General features: G+C 44.4%; 1 protein-coding gene across 1 annotated transcript in view; it reads left to right on the forward strand.

Moving 5' to 3' along the window:
* The window catches only part of XYLB (xylulokinase), a 142,623-nt gene that overhangs the window by 36,475 nt on the left and 90,261 nt on the right, over window positions 1–15,887 (forward strand). The window lies entirely within an intron of this gene.

Consider the following 15,887-nt stretch of genomic DNA (forward strand, 5'->3'; position numbering starts at 1 on the left):
AAACTGGCCAATGTCTATTTATTGTGCTCCTGGGTTAGGGGACTTGATGTGCTCTGAAGAGTGCAGTGCAAACCAAATAGTGCTAGGTTAACATAAGCTGTTGCCAAGCTGAGACTAAAGGTTTGATTTTTGTACACTGGCATCCATTTTCTGTGGGCACAAATAAATCACTTGTCTAAGGCAGTGTCTACACTACGGGGACTGTTGCGGAACACCTATGGTGCTGTAACTATGCCAGCATAACCTTGTAGTGCAGACACAGCCTACAGCAATGGAACATGTTTTTCTGTCACTGTAAGAACACCACGTCCCTGAACAAAGTTAGCTAGGGTGACAGAAGCTATCTGCTGTTAAGCTAGCTACATCTACATTGGGGGTTAGGTAAGTATAGCTACGGCACTCAGGGTATGGATTTTCACAACCCTAAGTGCCATAGCTATGTTGACCTAAATTTTAAGTGTAGACCAGGCCAAAGTCCCTGATTTGCATACACAGGCAGAGGTGCACGTATCTTAGTGGCACAAATTATGGGCACAAATAATTGCTTGTTTAAGGATGAACTGAAATTTTGGCCTTAAAGTTACTTTTTTTGTCTAGCTCCTCCTAAATATATAAAGTAAAGAACTTTTCCTGCCTCTCTGTGTCTCTAACCAAATGATCTGAGAGCCATGTGGTGGGCTGTAATGAAACACTGGACCAAATCAAACTGGAATGAAAATAGAATACATTTTATGGAAAGAAAAGTTTTATGCAGGGATGACAGTAAAGACGAAGACTTACTGGTATGGGGGCCAGCTCTGGCCCCCGGAAGGGGCAGAGCCTTGGGCAGAAGGGGCGTGGCTGGGGGGGGTCAGAGTCCCCCAGCCAGCCCTTCCACACTGCCTAGCCCACACCGCCCGGGGCTCCAGCTGCGATTTAAAGGGCTTGGGGCTCCGGCCGTTGTCATGGTAGCAGCAGCGGCGGCTGGAGCCCTGGGTCCTTTTATGTCCCCGAGGCAGCTGCTCCTTTTGCCTCTCCCTGTCGGCGGCAGCTGTGGGGGGGCAAAAGGGGCAATGACATTAAAGCGCTGCCACAGCAGTGATTTAAAGTCAGCTGGGTACGGGCTGGTACTGGCGGCCACTTTTTACCGGTATGCCGTACCAGCCTGCACCGGCTTACTTTCACCCCTGGATTTATGTATTCCTTTTCTCTTTCTCTTTTGGGCAATGGATGTTAACTGGCTTCTCAGGTCTATCAGTAAAGATGCTAATGAGACTCAAACAATATGACTAGAAATTGTGATTAATCGTTGTTGAGTGAACAGAAATTGGTACAGTTTATCTTTATAACCTCACCAATCTCTTAAACTCTTACTGATTAAGTGTTTGCAAAGTTTTCTCTTACTGTTATCCAAATCATAGGCAGTTATTACATTGCATGGGAAAATGCTACAGATAATAAATAATTATTTGTGAAATGTAGCTTGCTTCAGGTTTGTATCTGGCTGGTTTCTTATTTTAGTTGCCTTTCTCATATTGAACATAACTAAAGGAAGAAAAAAAAATTTTCTTTTGAGTGGCCTTTACATATTCCCGTTCTTGGTATATGTTGCCGTTGCAGCTCTGATAATAGAATGCTTCACAGCAGGTCCTGTTGGAGTGCTCTCATGTCCTCTTCTGACCTTCCCCCCACCCCACTGTTCTGAATATTCTGAAGGTGAGGCTATGACAGGGGATGTAGCACACTGGCCACCTCAATTCCTTCCATGTGCAGTTGCAGATGGATTGGAACCTTCCAGATCTGACTTGGATCCACTTCTTTAATCAAATAGTGCCATAGTTAGTTAAGAGTACAGTATTTTATTTTATAAAAGTATTTTATTTATTTATATGTTGAGACTCCCTTTAGGTTCTGCGCCTCAGTGCAGTCTTATGGATTCTGTGGTGGATCCAAAGGGAAAGCAGCCAGGTTTTAAGAGTAATCCTTTTTTTCCTGCTGTCTTCCTTGCCTCCAGCACCCCTCCGAGATGTCTATCATTCTTAGGAGAAGGACACATTCTTTCTTAGTGCAAAGTTTATAGCACCTTTACTTCAAGAGCCCAAAAGGAGCAGCAAAACTGGCTACCAATTCTTCTGTTACAGGAGGACCTAGTGGCCAGACCCTCCGGTGCTAATCAGTTTGGTTCTGTGAGTAAAGTTAGGTCTGGATCCTTTGAGAACTAAGAACCAGCAGCCTAAGGTTCTACAAAATGAATTGTCCTTCAATCCATGGAAAAGAGTAGAACTCTTGATATTGAGAGATTTTAAGTTGTCAGATCCTAGTTCCAAGAGTAGCAGAATGGTACATGCGTAGGCCTCTGTTAGCAGAGCCAGCCCTCTCAGAAGAGCCCGGACTCTCCTGGTTCGGAGCAGACTGGTATTGCGTGATGCTGCCTCCATTTTTATGTCCAAGCACTGTCTGGAATCCCTTTCATATTATTTGGGATTAATTCCATTGTCAGCCTCAAATCCTAAAATGAAGGCAGGTGATATGAGTGTTACCAATCCAAAAATCATCTCCAGTGCTGAGGAGCCACCTGTGCCAAAGTTAACAATTATAGCCCAATACATCGCTCAGATCCTCAAATAGCCTCAGATCCAGAAGACACTAACAATTACAAGATAAAAGCGAAGCAATAGAGGCACCTTCTCTGCTTTCCCCTGTGGGGAAAAGACAAAAGGTTATGGAGCATAGCCAAATCTTCCCTGAACTGTCTCTTCCCTCTCCTACATCTCGTACAGGCTCTCTGGGAAAATTATCTTCCCCTTTTTTAGTTTTTAAGTTTGCCTAGACCTCTAGTGTCACTGTCTCCAACTACCTGAGATCTAAGGTTGGATCCACACTCCAGTGTGGCATCAGACAGACAGGTTACTTTCTACCTTGGTTCTGTTTTGCTTACAAAACATATACTCTCAATGACCCATACTCACACAGAACACACCTACATCCAGGTGGGTTCCATGATACAGAAGCTGATTCTGAGTACTGCCAAGACTGGCAGTGTCCTTCTTGAGCTGGATGGTCCTATTGGCTGTCTCCTAGGTATTATGAGGAAGCTGAACATAGGTAGTCATACGGGGAGTTGTCCCCTCTGAGACCTCTGGGTGCCCCCAAATCTGTCTACATCAGCAGGTATAGACAGCAATCTCCAGTGGTGGTCCCAGATACTCTTTCAGAAGAAGAACCAATGTAGAGTTCTAGGGCACTGATTTAGAGACTGGAGACCAAATCTTTCCAGGTGATGATGTAGGAATTGCATAGCATCTTCACTGTCTGAAGTCACAGTATAGTTCCATGGCTTGGTCTCTAGAAGGGCTTCCACTTTGAATATACCATCAGTCTCTATAAAAGAGATCTCTCATCTAATTTTTTATAACTTGGGGGCTCCTTCTAATTCAAAGATCACTCTAACAGTATTGGAAGTACTTTTGAAGCCACCTAAAATAATTTGATTTAATCCAGTTATGAGTCTGGTCATGTTGAAAAAAGCAGCTGCCCTATAAAGAGTTCTTGCTGTTTCACACTCACCTTGCTCCCAAGCTCACTGGTGGTGGCTGCAGCTGTTCAACAAGCAAAAAGATAGTGAGGTGCATTCTGCTCTGTTTGATAGGGAAGGTGGAAAATTAGACACTTTAGGGAGGAAGATCATCTTCAGATATGGCTTCTGTTATGCAGGAGGTCAGACTAGATGATCATAGTGATCCCTTCTGGCCTTAGAATCTGTACCACAGACAGAAATATCCTTCTTCACTTTCCTCCTTATATGTTACTCATAGGTGTCCTTATCAACAACAGCAGCCTGTTCCTCAGCAACAACAAAGGAGAAAGGAACCACAAACTTTGTCCCCAGAGAAGGCAGACAGCCTCATCCTCTTCTGCACCATGCCTTAGATCTCAGATTTCACAGGGAGAGCGAGAACTACAATCCAATTTCCAATCAACCTCTGACTCTTCCTTTGGAGATAGGTTTCAGAGTAACAGCCGTGTTAGTCTGTATTCGCAAAAAGAAAAGGAGTACTTGTGGCACCTTAGAGACTAACCAATTTATTTGAGCATAAGCTTTCGTGAGCTACAGCTCAAGCTTATGCTCAAATAAATTGGTTAGTCTCTAAGGTGCCACAAGTACTCCTTTCCTTTGGAGATAGATATTCCAACTATTTCCATCCATAGAGTGCCATCTCCATGAAAAGTGAACCCCAGAGATAGTGCCAGAATGCTGTTGGACAGAGTTTGACTCCTTCCCTCCCTATTCAGTGACTCCTCTCACGAGAATCTAGTAAGAACAGAGGTTCTCTCCCTTCTAGAAGCAGGGGCCATCAGGGAGGTGCTGAGAGACTTTAGAGGAGCAGGGGTTTTATTTAAGATACTTCCTGATCCCAAAAAATGATGGTAGACTGAGGCCCATCTTTGACCTCAGAACATTTAATTCTTCCATCAGGAAGTTCAGATTCCTATGATGACCTATGCTTTCACAATTCACTCTTTACCCACCCAAGATTGGTTCAGAACTCTGTCTCAAAGATGCATACTTCCATACATATGTATCTCAGACCTTCGCATCTCAAATACTTCCATTTCATGTTTGGGGAAGATTGCTATCAGGACAAGGTTCTTCCATTTGGTCTTTCTCCCACTGCTCAGTCATAGCAGTACAGTGTGGGGCATTGTGACACAGCTCCTGAAAGCCAGTAACAGTCTCTCATAGACTTTAAGGTCAGAAGGGACCATTATGATCGTCTAGTCCGACCTCCTGCACAACGCAGGCCACAGAATCTCACCCACCCACTCCTGTAACAAACCCCTGACCTATGAATGAGCTACTGAAGTCCTCAACTTGTGGTTTAAAGACTTCAAGGTGCTGAGAATCCTCCATCAAGTGACCTGTGTCCTATGCTGCAGAGGAAGGCGAAAACCCCCAGAGCCTCTGCCAATCTGTCCTGGAGGAAAATTCCTTCCCAATCCCAAATATGGTAATCAGCTAAACCCTGAGCATGTGGGCAAGACCTTGAAAATGGGAATAATAGAAATGGGATGAAATTTAATAGTGCAAAGTGCAAGGTCATGAATGTAGGGACTAACAACAAGAATTTTTGCTATAAACTCAGGATTTATCAGTTGGAAGTGACAGAGGAGGAGAAAGACCAAAGTTCATTAGTTTATTACTACTGAGCCGCCAATGTGATACATCTGTGAAAAAGGCTAATACAGTCTTAGGATTCATTAGGCGAGGTATTTCCAGTCGAGATAGGGAAGTGTACATTATACAAGGCACTGGCAAGACCTCATCTGGAATACTGTGTGCAGCTCTGGTCTCCTATGTTTAAGATGAATTCAAACTGGAACAGGAGCAGAGGAGGGCTACTAGGATGATCTGAGGAATGGAAAACCTACTTTATGAGAAGAGACTCAGAGCTTGGCTTGTTTTGCCTAACCAAAAGAAGGCTGAGGGGAGATATGGTTGCTCTCTACAAGTACATCAGAGGGATAAATACCAGAGAGGGAGAGAAAGAAGTTATTTAAGTTAACCACCAGTGTGGGCACAAGAAGAAATGGATATAAACTGGCCGTCAACAAGTTTAGTCTTGAAATTAAATGAAGGTTTCTAACCATCAGAGGAGTGAAGTTCTGGAACAGGCTTCCAAGGGGAGCAGTGGGTGCAAAAAAAACTATCTAGCTTCAATACTAAGCTTGATAAGATTATGGAGGGGATGGCATGATGAGATGCCTATAATGGTATGTAGCCATGCTGCGACTCCTAGCAGCAAATATCTCCAATGCCCAGTGATGGGATACTAGATGAGGAGGGCTCTGGGTTACTACAGAGAATTCTTTCCAAGGCATCTGGCCAGTGGGTCTTGGCCGAATGCTTAGGGTCTAACTGCTTGCCATATTTGGGGTCAGGAAGGAATTTTCCCCGGTGGGTCAGATTGGGAGAGGTTTTCACCTTCCTCTGCAGCATAGGCGCAGGACGCTTGCAGGTTTAAAGTAGTGTAGATCGTGGATTCTCTGTAACTTGAAGTCTTTAAATCATGATTTGAGGACTTCATTAACCCAACCAGAGGCTATTGATCTATTACAGGAGTGGGGTGGCTGAGGCTCTGTGGCCTGCACTGTGCAGGAGGTCAGACTGGATGATTATGAGGATCAGGGTGTTTGGTTCCCACACTTATCCACGTGGATTAGGCTATGTATTCAGGAGAGTTACAAGTTAGCCTCAGTCCTTCTTCCTGCTAAGATTAAGGCACACTTCACTAGGGCTAAGGCAGTCCCTCCTGAGTGCCATAAACATGGCCCTATTATTGAAGTGTGCAAAGCACCAACTTGGAACTCTATACATACATTCATGAAACATTATGCTCTTGTGTGGATGGGTCATTACACAAAGTAAAACTATTTCTTCATGCTTATTTTCTCCCCCTACTGTTACTCACACCTTCTTGTCTACTGTTGGAAATGGGCCATCCTGATTATCACTACAAAAGGGTTTTTTTCTCCTGCTGATAATAGCTCACCTTAACTGATCACTCTCGTTATAGTGGGTATGGCAACACCCATTTTTTCATGTTCTCTGTGTGTATATATATTTCTTCCTACTGTATTTTCCATTGTATGCATCCAATGAAGTGGGTTTTAGCACACAAAAGCTTATGTTCAAATAAATTTGTTAGTCTCTAAGGTGCCACAAGTATGCCTCGTTCTTTTTGCTGATACAGACTAACATGGCTACCATTCTGAAAATTATGCTCTTGATTTAGCTTCCAGGTCCAATGCACAATTTGGTAGGGCAGTACTTCAGTTGCTGTTTAATTAGGACTAGAGCTGGGTGAAATTTTTTAGCCGAATAATACATTTCCCAGGGACATTTACTGCTGTCTCATCTATAGAAATGACTAATACAAGGATAACTCCTGAACTAGAGTTTCCATTATTGTACTTTTCTCCTTTATTGGGCAGGTCAGAATCTCCACCAGTGCAACCCAGAGTATCTGTCATGAAGATATCATTGTGACCTCAGGTTAAGGAAAAGGAAATGCCTTCTACTCTTTAATGAGTGGTGAGTGGTAGGCTCCTTCAGTACCAATTTTGGAAGATTTTTCATCTTTGTAGGCATCCTGTAGAGAAGAGTCCTTGGAGCCTTGATCACTCTCAGTGGTTCCATCAATGGATAGAAAACATGACAGAGGAAGTTCCTCTTGGACCACTGCTTTTAGGACTCCATCTCAGGAACTATCTTTTGGTCCTTGGGGTCCACCACTTTGGTGTAATATGCCCTGTCCATGCAGTTTTCAACTTTGGCCCTACTGGTGCCCTTGGCCTCAGCACTTAAGAAACCCACAGAGGTTCATGTTCAAGTCAACAGGGTATGAGTCAGCTAGCTTTTGGAAACCTTGTGAATGTTGTTCATCAGATAAGTACATATCGTTTAGAAAAGAAAATCTACTTGATACTTCTTTGTACACTTCACCTGTCCTCTTCATATGAGCTTCAAGTGTATCAATTATAGTGTAGTAAGTAGATACGCGAAATTTGTCTCTAGGATTCAGTGCTGTTTCTGTTGCACTGCTATCGTCTGCATGTTTTTTCCTGATTCGTTTGCGGGACTGGGCTTCTTTGTAGTTAGTATCAGGCAAGATATCTTTTGATGTGTCTTCAAATCTTTCAAAATAATTCCTCAAAGTGTGTAAGTGGTCTGCTAATGATTGACAGAGGTCTGCACATGTTTTCAAATCAATTCTTTTTCTTGGAAAGCTTGACTTGTGTGGTAAAAGTGTTGTAAAATTTCATTCCACATGATCAACATGAATACAGACTCTAGTTTTTGCATCTTGTTTGCAATGTTTTCTGCCTCTTGTATAGTTTCTCCCTTTTGTGATTGGTCTTCAGCTATACTTTCTAATGCATCCACAATCTTTGAGTAGGACTCCAGAATTGCACTTGTTGCCACTGCATGTGCCTCCCAGCGAGTATTAGAAAGAGATTTCAACACATGATCATTGCCCAAATGTGTTTTAAGAACTGCCCATAGGTGTGTTGAGGCAGAGAAAAATGTATAAAGTAATTGGACTGTTGAGAAAAAACTTACTGCCACCGGACAACAATCAACAGCACTGCGGCCAACAAGATTGAGAGAGTGTGCAGCACATGGTATGAATATGGCATATTTGTTCTGTTCTAAAAGCTTCTGCATTCTTTGATAATGCCCTGGCGTTGTCAGCATTGTCATAAGATTGACCTCTGCACTTTGAGAAATCTGTTTTGCAAACTTGGCACAGATAATGCAGTACTTGATTTGCCATTTCTTCACCAGTGTAGCTTTTCAAATTGAGGAATGTCGTAAATCTTTCAGCTGGTTTTCCATCTGTGGGATACACATATCTTAGTACAATGCTCAGTTGATCAATATGTGAAAGATCAGATGTAGAGTCGACAGATAAACTGAAATACCCAGTAGTACTTATTTCATCCACAATAGCTGAATGAACTTTGTCACTCATTAGACCAATGAGTTCATCACATATTGTCTTGGATAAGTATGATGGGTTACCTTTGCCAGCATTCCCATATTTTGAGATATGGCCTGCTAAAAATGGGTCAAACTGAGCCATAAGCTCCAACAATCCCAAGAAATTTCCATTCTGCAATGATCCAAATGTGTCATCTGATCCCCGGAAAGGCAGACCACGTTCAGCTGATTTTTGAATAACACCTATAACACGCTGCAAGACATGTTGCCAGTATTCACGCTCCCCTTTAATTTGTTCTTCCAATTTTTGTGTCAATCCAAAGCCCTGTCTTCGATTTAAACATGTCAACATTGAATCTATGTGAATAGTGCTATTTTCATGTTGTTCAATTAAAACAGTATTCTGCCAGTCACTAAATCCATCGGCAGCAAACCGGAATGTTGAAGGTTTATATGCAAAAGGTTTGCAAACAAAACAGTACACAGATCCTGTTGATGGTGAATACAGTAGCCATTCTCGAGTGTATTTCTCACCATTCGCTTTCATGCTGAAAAATATTTTTTGTGGACAGTATCTTGCTTGTTTGCCATTGGTAAAAGTCCAACGTGGTTTCTCAAATGACCCAGTGTGGTGTTGACAGTCATTTGGTACATGATCTATCCAGTAAGCTAAATCATAGGTACTGAAATCAACCCACATACCAGGATCTTTTCTCCCATTATTTACAGCACAAGCAGGTTCAGTCTCTGACACATCCACACCTTCTAGAACAATGTCTGTTTTACCACCAGGAGTAGGATGATCAGTTACAGTTTCTGACACATCCACATGTTCTGGAATGGTGTTTGTTTCACCAACAGAAGAAGGGTCAGTCTCTGAAACACCTACAGGGTTTGGAACGATGTCTGTGCTACTGAGAGAAGATGTTGCTTCTGATGGATTCACTTAAATGATGTCAACTTTGGAAGATTTTGGAACTTTGGAAGATTTTGGAAAATTTCACTAGTTTTTTGTTTCTTTTCTTCCACCAGTTTACGTTTCTGTGCTCCACTCAGTTGGTTATGTTTCATCCTGCCCCCTATCTCAGTTATCTGAACTAAAAAAACCCAAATTATACAATGTACACTATTTTTATGTGTGCGTGTATGTGTGTGTGTGTATGTATATATATATATATATATATATATGAAATCAAGTACATATAACTCAGAAGAATATATCAATAATAAAACAAATGTATTGCAATACATGACAGGATCTGATTTCCTCGCATTTTTTGATCTACGTTAGTGGGACGCCCCCCTGGTTTAGGTGGGGATAAGTAATAAAAAAAACCAGAAAAACGGGGGAAGTGTGTGTAGTGGAGTGTAAGGAAGTCTAACAAAGTTCTGATTTTTCCCATGATGACTACTTGGATGCTTTTTTGGAAATATCAAATATTAATTTTTTTAAAAAAAATATATATATTTTTTGGTGCCCTCTGCTTTGCTGGTGCCCTAAGCATGTGCTTAGTCTGCCTATTGGGTAATCCAGCCCTGAGGTCACAGCTAGGTGTCAATAGTGGCTGCTTTTCTGATTCCATGGTCAGATCAACTGCTCTTCTTGTTCCTTACGTTTCCAGACTGTTAAGGAAAGTGAGACAAGACAAAGCTCAGATGATCCTGGTGGCTTCAGCATGACCTTGTCAGTTTTGGTGTTCAGACCTGCTGCATCTCTTCAGTCATCAGCTCATAGCTCTTCTATTTCCGATGGATATAATTTCTCAGAATTCCAGTTGCATACTATGATGTTTCCCAGGGTACTATCTGGACTGTTTAACAGCTGTGTCCCCCTTAACTCTCTAGCCTGGGGTACCTTTTACACAGCTTTGCTGTCAGAACATCCATTCTTCTTCAACTGCTGTCCCTGTGGGTGCTCCACTTCATTTGTCGGTGCGTCCTGGCACCGTCGATCGGAGATTAATGGTAGCAATGTCTGCACAGGTCGCGCGCGTGCAGTAGGCATCTCGCAGTGCCATTGGTGCGTCTAGTGTCTGCACGACCCTAGCCCTCCAGTTCCTTCTCAGCCATCCTCGGCTGAAGATGGAGTTTAGGGGCGGTGTTTATTACTCTTGCCAAACCTTTAAAAAAGATAGCAGTTTAAATAGTTATTTAGTCTTTTAAAAGTTATAGTTAGTGTTAGTGATAGTTTTAAGAATTAAAAAGTTTACTTTTCCAGTTTATTTACCCTCCCCGCACCGGGGTCAGTTACCTGTCAGAGATGCCTGGCTCCCCAGGCTTTAAGCGATGCAGCTCTTGCTGTGAAGCAATGCCCGTTTTGGATGGACACTCTTTATGTGCACCCACTGCAGGAATCTGAAAGTGAGAGCCTGGTATGATCTCCACTTGAAAATGATATTGATGGAGAAATCTCTCCAAACAGCCAGGCCAATGGACCTCCTCTCCAGGCACCCCCGCTGCAGGGACAGGAGACATGCCTTCCTCTAAAATAGCAAAGAAGAGGGCGCAGACGTCTCCGCAGAGAACACCGCAGAAACATAGGTGGTCTCCTGCCAGGTCACTACCCCTGATGCCGACACATGCTTGGATGAGCACCTACGACGCTCTGGGCACCTCTGGCACTGCCGAGTCCCGAGCGAAGGAGATGGAGTCGAGGCACAGATGGCAACATGCCTCTTCCACAGCACCAAATTCACCCGTAAGGGACTGGTGCTGAGCATCTCCTCAGGCACCATGTCTCCGCCCCCCGGCACTGACATTGCCGTTGGCAGTAGCTGAGAAAACCAAGTCAGCGTCGACTAACTCAACATCCCATCTGAAGGTACCGATTAGAGCACCCCCATCGGCGCTGACAGCACTGACATCAGAACTGCCACAAAAATTAGTGCAACAGAGAGTCTTGGCTGTGTCATCAACACAGCAGTCTTCACTACTTGGTACAGGGGGCTCTCCCTTAAGTTATAGAAGAGATCCCCATACTTCTCATGGCGCGGTACACTTGTCCAGTGATGATGATGATGATGTGCAGGAACCATGCACTGTCTTGCCTCACCACTCATCACTAAAAGACCGACAACCCAACCTGGAGCCAGATGGGTCCTAAATACCTTTATAACCAGCTGGCCCAACCGTGGTAACGGACCACTATGGATGTATACACAGATGGCCTTACCAATGTAATGGGCACATTGGGAACCCTGGGCAACTTACCGGGGCCCCCAATCCAGGCCACCCACGGCTCAGAGGCGAGCTGAGGTCTAATCCCATGTCTCCCACCCCGCAACCAACAGAGGCTCAGGATGTTGGGGACAACACAGTAACAGCCGCTGATCAGGAAGCGACATCTCCTGCTCACTATTCTTCCTTCTCCCCGGCTGAGGCAATTATGCCACTGCCGCCTATCTCGGCAGATGACTTCATACAGTTCCAGGAACTGTTTAAGTGGGTAGCCCAAAGCCAGGACATCCCATTGGAGGAAGTGCAGACAAACCAACACAAGCTGGTACAAATCTTACAACCTGCATTCACTTCCAAAATTGCTCTGCCAATCAATGATGTGATCTTAGAACCAGCAGAGACAGTCGGGCAGACACCGGCCTCAATTCTGCCAACATGCAAAAGGGCAGATAGAAAGTATTACATCCCCACCAAAGGGGTGGACTTCCTTTTCTCACATCTGCCTCCCAACTCCTTGGTGGTCGATGCCGCTAACCAACTTGGCAAACAACTACAGTTTCGATCAACTACACAAGACAAAGAACGCCGGAGGCTCGACCTCTTTGGATGAAAAATTTACTCCTCGGCGACGTTACAATTCTGAATCGCCAACTATTTGGCCTTGCTGGCCAAATACAGTTATGATGATTATGGGAAACTCAGCTCATTGACAGTGGAGCTTCCCAAGGAGAAACAATCACAATTCCGTGCCATTGTAAATGAGGGTCAACTCTTACTTGCCAAAACAGCCCTCCAAGCGTCTTTGGACGTTGCAGACATGGCAGCCAGAACCACGGCCATGGCCGTAGTCAGGCCCTGGCCATCCTGGTTGCAATCCTCTGGCGTAGCTAAAGAACTCCAAAACAAGGTCGAGGACCTACCTCTTGACCAAGAGAAGCTCTTTTTGAACAAGACAGATGAGGGGTTCCACTCAGTGAAGGATTGCTGAGCCACCCTTCGCACTTTGCGGATGTACACTCCACCTGTGAAGAGAAGATGATACCAGCCTTATCAGGGGAACGGGGATTCCTCTTCCAACTGACAACAACAGTGACAATACGAGAACGAAACGTATCACCAATGGTTGCAGCGACGGAGAACACCTCAAACTCAACCATTGACTTCTCAATTGGCTCTGCCCAAGCCACAGTTTTGAAGTTTTGGTCGAGGGTGTGGTCGATCTCCCTCACCAGGCAGCTCTTTCACCTAATCCATCCTCATGCTTTGGACACTGCTTTTGCCCATTCTACCACATCTGGATGTCAACAACAACGGACCAATGGGTGTTAGAGATTGTAAGATCGGGATATACCATTCCCTTTACCTCCCGACCACCTACCCTCTCCCCCTCCCTGTCCCTCTTCAGGGACCCTTCTCACACGCACCTGTTACGACAAGTAGTCGATCATCTTCTACAACTAGGTGCCGTGAAATAAGTACCTTCAGAGTACACAGGGAAGGGGTTCTACTCCCACTACTTCTTGACCCAGAACAAGAAGTGGGGATGGAGACCTGTTTTGGATCTCAGGAAAGTCAAGTTCATACACAGTCAGAAGTTCAAAATGGTGATACTGGGCACGATACTTCCAGCGCTGCAAAAGGGGGACTGGTTTTCAGGACTCAACCTTCAAGATGCTTATTTTCATATTACTATATACCCCATTCACAGGAAATTCCTGCATTTCACAGTAGGACACGATCACTTCCAGTACATAGTACTACCTTTTGGCCTATCCACTGCACCAAGAGTTTTCTTCAAAACCCTGGTGATAGTAGTGGCACATCTACACAAACAGGAATAATGATTTTCCCTTACCTGAATGATTGCCTTCTCAAAGGCCCAACTCAACAAGAAGCACTGGACTCAGTCCAGACAACAATCACACAATTCAGGGATCTAGGGCTACAGATAAATGAATGAAAATCCACTCTAATCCCTGTTCAACAACTAGACTTCATTGGGGCACATCTCAATGCCATAGAAACCAAGGCATCCCTGCCCCTGAACAGATTCACAATTCTGACCAACCTTATTAAGAGTCAGCCCCCAAATACTGGCTTGTCCTGTCCTGTAACTGCTAGGACACATGACAGCCACAACAATCATGGTATGACACACAAGACTACATATGTGCTGCCTACAGGGCTGGCTGAGCTCGGTATACATACCCAGCAAGCACAGCTTGCACAAACAACTTACAGTACCACCCCATGTTCTGAGCTCTTTACATTGGTGGACAAGACCAGACAATGTATGCAGGGGCATACCATTCCAACAGGAACCCCCATCAATAATAATCATGACAGATGCTTCGCTGATAGGCTGGGGCGCCCTTATGCACCTGCACACAGTTCAAGGCAAATGGTCTCTTTCGGAGACTCAGTTACACATCAATCTACTAGAACTATGTGCTATCCACAATGCCTGCAGACATTCCTACCGCACATAATGAATGAATCCATTCGCATTATGACCGACAACATTGCCTGCGTGTTTTACATCAATCAACAAGGGGGCGCTCGATCTCACTTACTGTGCACTGAAGTCATGAAACCATGGAACTGGTGCATACACCACAACATAAACATTTTGGCCTTCTACCTTGCTGGCTATCAGAAAGTGATGGCGGACACGCTAAATGGGTACTTCTCTCAAGACCACACATGGGAAATGAATGGGAGAGTCTTGCTCTCCATTTTCTGCCGGTGGTGATACACAAGATACGAACAGACAAGGCCAAGGTTATCTTCATAGTCCTGACATGGCCCAGACAAGCATGGTACCCTTACTTGATGTGCATGGTGATATGTGCCCCTCTAACTCTCCCTCGTCATCTGGACCTGCTGTCTCAGAACAACAGTCACACTCTTCACCCGAACCCAGAGAAACTCCACCTGCAAGCGTGGCTCCTACGTGGTTCCATCATGGCAAACTAGCCTGCTTGGAACAAGTTAAACATGTTACAAAACAGCAGAAAAGTGATCATGCATAATACTTACCTTCAAAAATGGAAGTGATTCTCCTCCTGGTGTTAAGAAAAACACATGACAGCTTCAACAGCACCATTAACATTAGTGTTGGAATACCTACTGGAGCAGAATCGATCAGGTTTAGCAATGAGCTCGATCAAAGTCCATCTTGTGGCCATTACTGCGTTCCATCATGAGATTGACGGGAACTTGATCTTTGGCCACCCAATTACTAAACGCTTCCTCACGGGTCTCCAGAACATTTACTCAGAAGTTTGCCAACCTGGGACCTCAATCTCGTGTTGAAATGCCTCACCAAATTGCTATTTGAACCCTTAGCCACCTGTTCCCTGCTGCTTTTATCCATGAAAGTGTCCTTTCGTAGAATATAAGGGTTGGAAGGGACCTCAGGAGGTCATCTAGTCCAACCCCTTGCTCAAAGCAGGACCATTTCCCAATTAAATCATCCCAGCCAGGGCTTTGTCAAGCCTGACCTTAAAAACTTCTAAGGAAGGAGATTCCACCATCTCCCTAGGTAATGCATTCCAGTGTTTCACCACCCTCCTAGTGAAAAAGCTTTTCCTAATATCCAACCTAAACCTCCCGCACTGCAACTTGAGACCATTACTCCTCGTTCTGTCATCTGCTACCACTGAGAACAGCCTAGATCCATCCTCTTTGGAACCCCCTTTCAGGTAGTTGAAAGCAGCTATCAAAGCCTCATTCTTCTCTTCCATAGACTAAACAATCCCAGTTCCCTCAGCCTCTTCTCATAAGTCATGTGTTCCAGACCCCTAATAATTTTTGTTGCCCTCCGCTGGACTCTTTCCAATTTTTCCACATCCTTCTTGTAGTGTGAGGCCCAAAAGTGGACACAGTACTCCAGATGAGGACTCACCAATGTCGAATAGAGGGGAACGATCACGTCCCTTGATCTGCTGGCAATGTCCCTACTTATACATCCCAAAATGCCATTGGCCTTCTTGACAACAAGGGCACACTGTTGACTCATATCCAGCTTCTCGTTCACTGTAACCCCTAGGTCCTTTTCTGCAGAACTGCTGCCGAGCCATTCGATCCCTAGTCTGTAGTGGTGCATGGGATTCTTCCGTCCTAAGTGCAGGACTCTGAACTCGTCCTTGTTGAACCTCATCAGATTTCTTTTGGCCCAATCCTCTAATTTATCTAGGGCCCTCTGTATTCTATCCCTACCCTCCAG

Source organism: Eretmochelys imbricata, chromosome 2 (assembly GCF_965152235.1).
Source record: "Eretmochelys imbricata isolate rEreImb1 chromosome 2, rEreImb1.hap1, whole genome shotgun sequence".
Taxonomy (NCBI): Eukaryota; Metazoa; Chordata; order Testudines; family Cheloniidae; genus Eretmochelys; species Eretmochelys imbricata.